The 7792-nt window shown below is 41.4% G+C and overlaps 1 pseudogene; it reads left to right on the top strand.

Moving 5' to 3' along the window:
- Nucleotides 1-3775: 3775 nt before the first annotated feature.
- Nucleotides 3776-7792, top strand: part of LOC108532994 (aldo-keto reductase family 1 member C1 homolog) — a 10801-nt pseudogene continuing 6784 nt past the window's right edge.

Here is a 7792-nt window from a genome sequence, read left to right as displayed (position 1 = left end):
CGTGTTGCATAACAACTGGACTATCTTCTGAGTATGGCTTTGTTAGGCAACTCTGTCATTGTGGGGACATGATAGCATTAGAGATAATTCTCTGAAACACTGTCATGGCTTTATCAACTATGCTTCTGTAATATTCTAAATGCTTTGCTGCACATTCCAACAATGTTTACAACATTTTCCTAAGAAATGGAATCCATTTCACCAAACCGCTTTTCTTGCTCATCCATAAGAAGCAGTTCTCATTTGTTCACATTACATCATGAGATTGCAGGCATTCAGTAACATTCAAGCTCCGATTTGAATACTAGTCCCCTTGCTATTTCCACCACATCTGAAATTACTTTCTCCGCTGCATCTTGCATTCCTTCAAGTCATCCAGGAGGGTTGAATTCACTTCTCCAAACTCCCGTTGCAGTTAATGTTTTGCCCTCCTGTCATGAATCATGAATATTTTTAATGGCATCTAGAATAGTAAATCTTTTCCGGAAGATTTTCAATTTTTTTGCCCAGATTCTTCAGACCAATCACTATAGTAGCCGTAGACTTATGAAATTTATTTCCTGAACCACAAAACAAGAACATCAAAATTACTCTATGATCCGTGGGAAACAGAATGCATGTTGTGTTATCAGGCATGGAAACACAGTAATCTCTTTCAACCTCTCTGTAAGAAAGCTATTGGTTGATTAGGTACATGGCCAAAAGGCAGTCCTGTTTTCAAAAAACTGATTTTCTTATGCTGAGCAGGACTTCTTAACAGTTGGCTTAAAATATTCAGTAAACCATTATTTAAGGAGATGTGGCTGAAATATCTAGGCTTTCTTGATTATTTACAGAACACTTGCATTGTAAATGTAGCTTAAATCTTAAGTACCCTAGGATTGTTGGAATAGTAAATGAACATCACACTTAGGAATATAGCTAAGTATGGGGAAAGATCTCTACAAGAAAAATTTTAAAAGCTACTCAAAGAAATCAGAGATAACACAAATGAAAAACAAGTACAGGAGGCAGCAAAAGGTAACAGATGCCAATCAAGAGATCTCATGGAGAACTAAGAAAATGGAGAAAAGTACCACATGGCAGATGGGAGGCAGTGTTGGCATGCGTCTCCCACTTGGAAGGACAGATGAGTGTGTAGAGATTTACACTGTGAATTTTTTTGCAAGAACCGATGCAGGAACTTAACAGAAAATCAACAACAAAAAAATTTACATACACTTTGAAGAAGAAGCAGGGACCAGCTTACTCCATGAAACAAGCAAAAAACGTCACATCCCCACCTTGGGAGGGGAGACAGTGCACTCCAGAGCACACATCCCCACTGGGAATCTGGAAATTCAGGCCACAAGAGAAGGCTTTAATCCTCTGTAGAGCAGGAATGGATTTAGGGAGCCAATGAAACACACAAACAGAAGCAGCAGCAGGAAGTGCCTTGCAGGCATTCCCAGTCTTCAGTGTGAACTCAGGGAAGCCATTCCTGACTACCTGTCACAGGAGCCCTTGGCGAAGTCAGCTAATGAGCTCAGAGAGGGGTCACAGGGTAAAAGAAGCTCCCAACTGAATTTTGTGATATAATCTCGAGTGGGGACACGTGCCCTTGAGCAGAACCCACATGGGAGAGCTGGAAGTGCATTGCAGACATGAGTGCAGAAGCCGGGTATCCAGCCTTGTGGGCAGACCTGGAGGGACGTGGCCTGAAAGCCATGGTTATTATCTCTATGGGAAAGTTGATGACCTGGGGCTGGTCTGAGTTTTGTGCACAGATTGCCTGGATATAAGTCTGGCACTGTTAGCAGAGCATTACAGGAATGAAAGGAATGAAAACTGCCTTGCCAACTCCATGGGTGCTGGGTGAGACTCACTGCCACCCACTACTTCCCACTCCCTTTGTGAATTCTGCTCTGCAGCAGAGGCAGTGAAACTCCCCACTGGAACATTACCCCAGCAGCCTGAGAACAACCTTTTGGGCCTCACAAGGGTTGCAGCCTGCCTCATCCAAGGAGACTCAGAGTACAGACCCACATAACCCTGAACTCATTGGTGGTACCCCTCCACCCCCCTGGTAGCTTAACAGAAAGATACACTTTTAGGCGCTTCATAGCTCCCGCCTCCATCCCATCCCTCATTGCCTGAGAAACCACTTTCCCTGGACAACTTAGGGCAAGCTCAAATCCCCCTGCTACCACCCCAGATGGTGCTCTTTTCCAAGTGCCACCTCCTAGCTGGAGACCAACCAACACAGTCCACATGGCACCTCAAGGAAGAGTAAATAGATCTGTTCCCAGGAAGGAGAAAACACCTGCATGACCTCAGCTATTACCACTGTGTACCACACCCAGGCCGACTAGAGGTCTTGAGTCCGTCCGCATGACAACTTCACTGCTCATGTAACCAGCATTCAAGCACACTAAGCTTATCTACATCTAAGGAGTCTCGGAGACTACATTGCTCCCTTGCCATCTCAATCAGAGGTGGTGTTGGTATCCACTGCTCGGAGACTTGAGGACAGGTCACATCAACGGATCCTTTGCCAACAAATCCAGCACTAGCCTGGAGTCTGGGAACCCCACTGGGTGGCTAGGCCCAGAAGAGCAGTAGCAATCACCGTAGTCCAGCACTCTGGAAGTCCCATTTTGACCAGAGGAAAGAGAGTACCACATAAGGGAACACCAGTGGGATAGAAAAACCTGAACGGCAGCCCTTGAGTCCCAGGTCTTTCCCCTGTTGGGAAGTTTCTTACAGCAGACAAACAATTGCAGAGCTGGGTGCAGTAGGAAAAGCCTGCACCTTTACCCCAACGGGAAGGCAGCTTCTGTGACTGAGAAAGGTCCTGGAGAAGCGGTCCTTGTTCCCCGTTGGTGCACCACTGAAGATACAGCTGGGGCTACTCCCACAGGAACAGAGTGGATACACCTATAGACAGCCTTCCTGGAACAATTCATGATGATTGCACCCCCACAGGAGAAGCACTCTCCAGAAGCAGGCTTGCACAAGAGGCAGTCATAATTCTTCCCGAGTTGGAACACCAACATTTCTAGAGATGAGAAGAGGTGCCTATCTGACCTGAACAACTGGAACCCTGGGACTGGAGTGAAGCTAGGATGGGCATAGCTTTCCTGCTGACCTGGCAGGGGAGCTGAGTAAGCTCCCATTCTTCACCATGATGAAACCTCAGCACATCTAACTGAGAGTTCCCCTAGGCACCTTCATCAAGGCCGGGACCTCTGCCCATGATTGGGCTTTACACCTACTTACCTGCTTTAGCTACAAACAGTGCCTACCCCAGAATACCTTCTCTACTGGCCTGAAGCCTGATTCATCAACTCAGTAAGTAAAATACTGAGGGAAAATTTAAAAATTAAAAAGTGTGCATCACAGGAGAATGTGAGAAGCTTCAAAAGACACTTCCACTTCAACCTCAAGGAGACAGTGAACTTGACCACACACCAACTATGAAACTACTATAACTCACATCTGGGAAAGCCAGTGCACATAGACTGTTTGTAACTAAGGAACTCACACACTATTATACACAGTGCTTTATAGAAGCTTATTAGTTCCATTAAGTCACATGTGTCTGTTTTTATTTTCTTGCTTGTGTTTTTGTAATCTCACAACTGGATTTCTTCATGCCTGTGTACATAATTCATTTTATACGCCTTTAGTTAACCTTTCAACAGTATGCAGAGATGGGCATTGCCCGTCCAGTGTTCTCATATCCTGTGAGGGAAGAAGAAAGAAACAATATTTTCTAGCTAGGCCACTGACAGAAATGGATTCAAAACATCAGTGTGTGAAGCTAAATGATGGTCACCTTGTGCCTGTCCTGGGATTTGGCACTGGTGCACCTCTAGAGGTAATAATAATATTTTTAGTGTTGAGAGTTCAAAGGAGCAAAGCTAGAATAGGTGGAAGCTGATTTGTGTTCCTCTGTGCTCTGCATGACTGTTCTGATCTCCGCTTCCCTAGGGTAGAGCTGTGCTCTGTGTACAAAGTGAAAAGGTGAATCTTTGTTCTGCAATGCAGTCTGGTCAAGGTGTCATCTACTGCTTATTTGGGGCACTGTTTTGTCTTCCATTCATGTTTATTTCACAACTTATTAGAATATATGAAACCCAGTAGGAAGAACACTGCCTTTCTGCTCCCCTCTTTTAGGTATTAATTGCAATGGGAGTGGTTTCTCTGTTTCTTTCTATAAGATAAATATATTCTTCTTCTAAGAGGACATGATCCAGAGAAATCTTTATGGCAAAAGTTAATGGAGATGGGGTGCAAGAAATCTATCTGGAGAGTATCACTGTTCTGATGGGTGATCTTGTGCACCACATGGTAATATTAGACCTGGACTAAAGAGAATTTCCCAGGTACTGTTCTCACCTCTGGGAAAATTACATGGAAGGAAAAATATCCTCATTTTAAGAAAAAAAAAAATAGAACCTAGTTAAGAAAGTCTAAATTCTTGGTCCTCGTTAGTGTGTATCGGATTTGTATGGAAATGGTAAGTTGGTCCTCTGACACGCAAGTGAACAAAATTCAGAGTTTATTTTCTAGACTGAACTATTTCTACAATGGGAGAACACTTGTATCCCAAGACTGTCCTGTCACTACAAAGTGCGTGAATAGGGACTAGTTACACCAAATTTGTGCTTCACTTTTTCAACTATAGGTTGTAAGGACTTACAAATATATTTTGAAGACCGTGGACAGGGATGGTTTACTTTGTAATATAGATAAGCAAAGAGAGGATGTAAGGATGGGGACACCCCTGAAGCTCCAGCCTTGATAGGCCTTTGAGTGCTCACATAGCAAAGAAAAGATCAAGAATGCTATGAGGATAGGGCCGTGACTCCCAGTATTTAACTTTTTGTAATTTCATGGGAAAAAAGAAAGCTTCTGAAATACTTTTAAACAGGGAAAATACTTTGTGTTATTTATGTTTCTGCATTTAAAATATATACATTCGAATATGCTCCCAAATTTGTTACATAAGTCAACAATTGTAAATTTCACTGCAATTTGATTTTTTTCCTAAAAGAGTTGACTTTAACTTTGGATCTGAAACCCACTTTAATCTCTTACTGTCTGCAGTCTATTTTTTAATCTATAAATCAACATCCTTAAAGTCTACATCTTTACTCCTAGTATTTAGTTCTGTCATGCAGGCAGAATGACTAATGGCTGTGTAGAAGAGAATTAACATAATAGACTGCTCTCCATAGATGTGCCTGTTTCCAAAATGGACCTGGCTGGTATCTGAGAAGGTGGTTTTCTCGCTATTTCCTAATTGATAAAGATGGTGGCTGTACGTAACTGCTTGTGCAAACTGTGGGGCTTGTGTGCACCTGCTTTCCTTCGGGAGACTGGACTTTTTGTCTGTGTTAGGTAGAATGGGTCAATGTAACCAGCAACCAGTGAAAATCTTAGGAATGGAGTATGTAGGGAGCAACTCTTGTAGACAACACTTTCCATATATCGTCAAAATATGATGCTGGAGGAAGTCAGTGTGTTCCATGCAAGATCATGAGACAGGAATCACAGGAGCTTGCACTGTATTCCTTCATAATTCCTTCCATGTGCCTTCTTTCTTGTGTTAATTTCACTACATTAAAACTCATTAAGATTGTATCTATAACTGTAGGTTGAGTCCTGTTGATTTTTACAGCAAATTTCTAAAACTGGATGTGTTCTTGGGAACTTTCAGGCCAGTGGTCAACCAGTGATTTTCTCGGAATGAAGAAGTTCCTGGGATGCCCAATCTTCATTACCAACCAGGAAAGACCCAGGCAGACTGGGATGGGCTTGTGATCTTGCATGGAGAACTGATCCAAGATAGGAGGAAAAGCTCATTTATGTCAAGGTCAATGCTTGTACCTGAACTACCTCCCAAGCACATCAATCAGCAAATACTAACTACTTTTAGTTGCTCCTCCAGGTTCCTTGGAATAGAGCTACAGAGGTCACCAAATTGACAGTAGAAGCAATAATGAGGAGCAGGTTGGAATGACCATCCGAAGCAAGAGTTTAGATGGCAGTGTGAAGAGACAAGACATATTCTATACTTCAAATGTACTGTGCCTCTGATGAGCTTGTTTGCCCAGGTATTTAATGTGATTGTGTGGAGATGACAATTCTGTGACTGGATCAGTAGTTGTGGGTGAATTGTGCTCATTCATTTCAATTTATTCACAAATATTCATGTATGAAAACTAAAATTGAAGGCAGGAAATGATGTCTTTATACTCAAATTTCACTTCAATGTCCCTTTACTTTCTTGAGCTCAGCACAGATTAATATGGTTTGACATGGACTATAGAATCAGAGAAAACCCTAATGATATTCTTACCTCCTGGGTGAATTTCTTACATTTGTTACGATTCTGAGTTGTCATTATCATTTTGATCAGAGAGAGAGAAAGTAATATAAGTGACCTCTGTATTAAATAATGATACCTCCAATATCTTAAATTGTGTCCAGCCCAAGTTGGTATATTAAAAACTTTGCTTGCCTCCTCTGTTTCTGAACCACATATACTTATTCTTGCCCATGGAGCTGAAAGGATAAAAGAATTACATTACTAAAATAGTTATAAAACATACCAAAGATAATTTGGATAATGGGCATGATTATTACTTGATAAGAATTTTTACTTTTTGAGTAATTTCATTCTATCATCAGTATATATACTACCTATATATCCAACATATAATAAAGTTCATCAGGATATGATGACAGAACAAAAGGCATCACAAGAAGAGAGAATAATTTTGCCTCTTGTTATCGGTTTTGAAGTACTGGAAAATATTAGCTGGAGCAAATGTCTAAATATTAGGTGGAGCAAACTCATAAAAATTGGCTCAAGTTTTCGTTCAACACAACTTCCCTTCTCTAACCTCTGCACCTTTGGTGCACTTCCCATCAACCAGAGATGGTCTGATGAGCCTTGGAAAGGGCACGGAAAAATCTTCCACTGGACTTTGTTGACCTCTATCTTATTCATTTTCCAGTGTCTCTAAAGGTATGTAACTCGTGTGATAAAATTAATTTCACTTCTGTTCTCAGCATGTTTATATGGATAGTTGAACTAAATGTTTTCTTAGGAAGATATAGGGATTATAACACGGAAGAAGAACCCTAAACATAACTCTAATTCCCTTTCTACTAAAGAAATTTTGAATCCCTACTTCTCTGATACACGACAACAAGAGTGTGCAGAATCCTCAAAGCCCCTGCCTCAAAAACTTGAGGCAATGACAGTCATCTCCTTGAATGCGCAAGGTTGTAGTTATGACTCCTGAGTTCACCTCTTGGGATGTTCACACAGTTTCATGAAACTGTGGTGTCCAGAAAAGCTGCTGCACACATGGTGCACAATGAGTTTCCATCCTCACTCTTCTTTTCAAGGGTAAACAGATATGGCGGAATTCAGGCCGGTTGCGTCTTAAACTACAAACTTTCACGTAGACTTGGGAAACCTTGTTGTTTCTGCTCCCTCTCCTTTCACACTGGAGTTTCTATCTTTGCTTAACCATGAATTCTTGTGTCATTCATAACCTTTGATTTACAGTTACAGAAAACTACTCAGGCTATTCAATGCAAGAATGTATTAGATTTGAAAATGGGAAGTCAAAGTCATGGCTACATTAAGAATTTTGCACAGCAAAAGAAACTACCATCAGAGTGAACAGGCAACCTACAGAATGGGAGAAAATTTTTGCAACCTACTCATCTGACAAAGGGCTAATATCCAGAATCTACAAAGAACTCAAACAAATATACAAGAAAAAAACAA

The sequence above is a fragment of the Rhinopithecus bieti genome, unplaced genomic scaffold (genome assembly GCF_001698545.2).
Source record: "Rhinopithecus bieti isolate Rb0 unplaced genomic scaffold, ASM169854v2 scaffold_11241, whole genome shotgun sequence".
Classification (NCBI taxonomy): Eukaryota; Metazoa; Chordata; class Mammalia; order Primates; family Cercopithecidae; genus Rhinopithecus; species Rhinopithecus bieti.
Note: the sequence above shows the minus strand (reverse complement) of the source record. Positions and strands in the feature narration are given on the sequence as shown.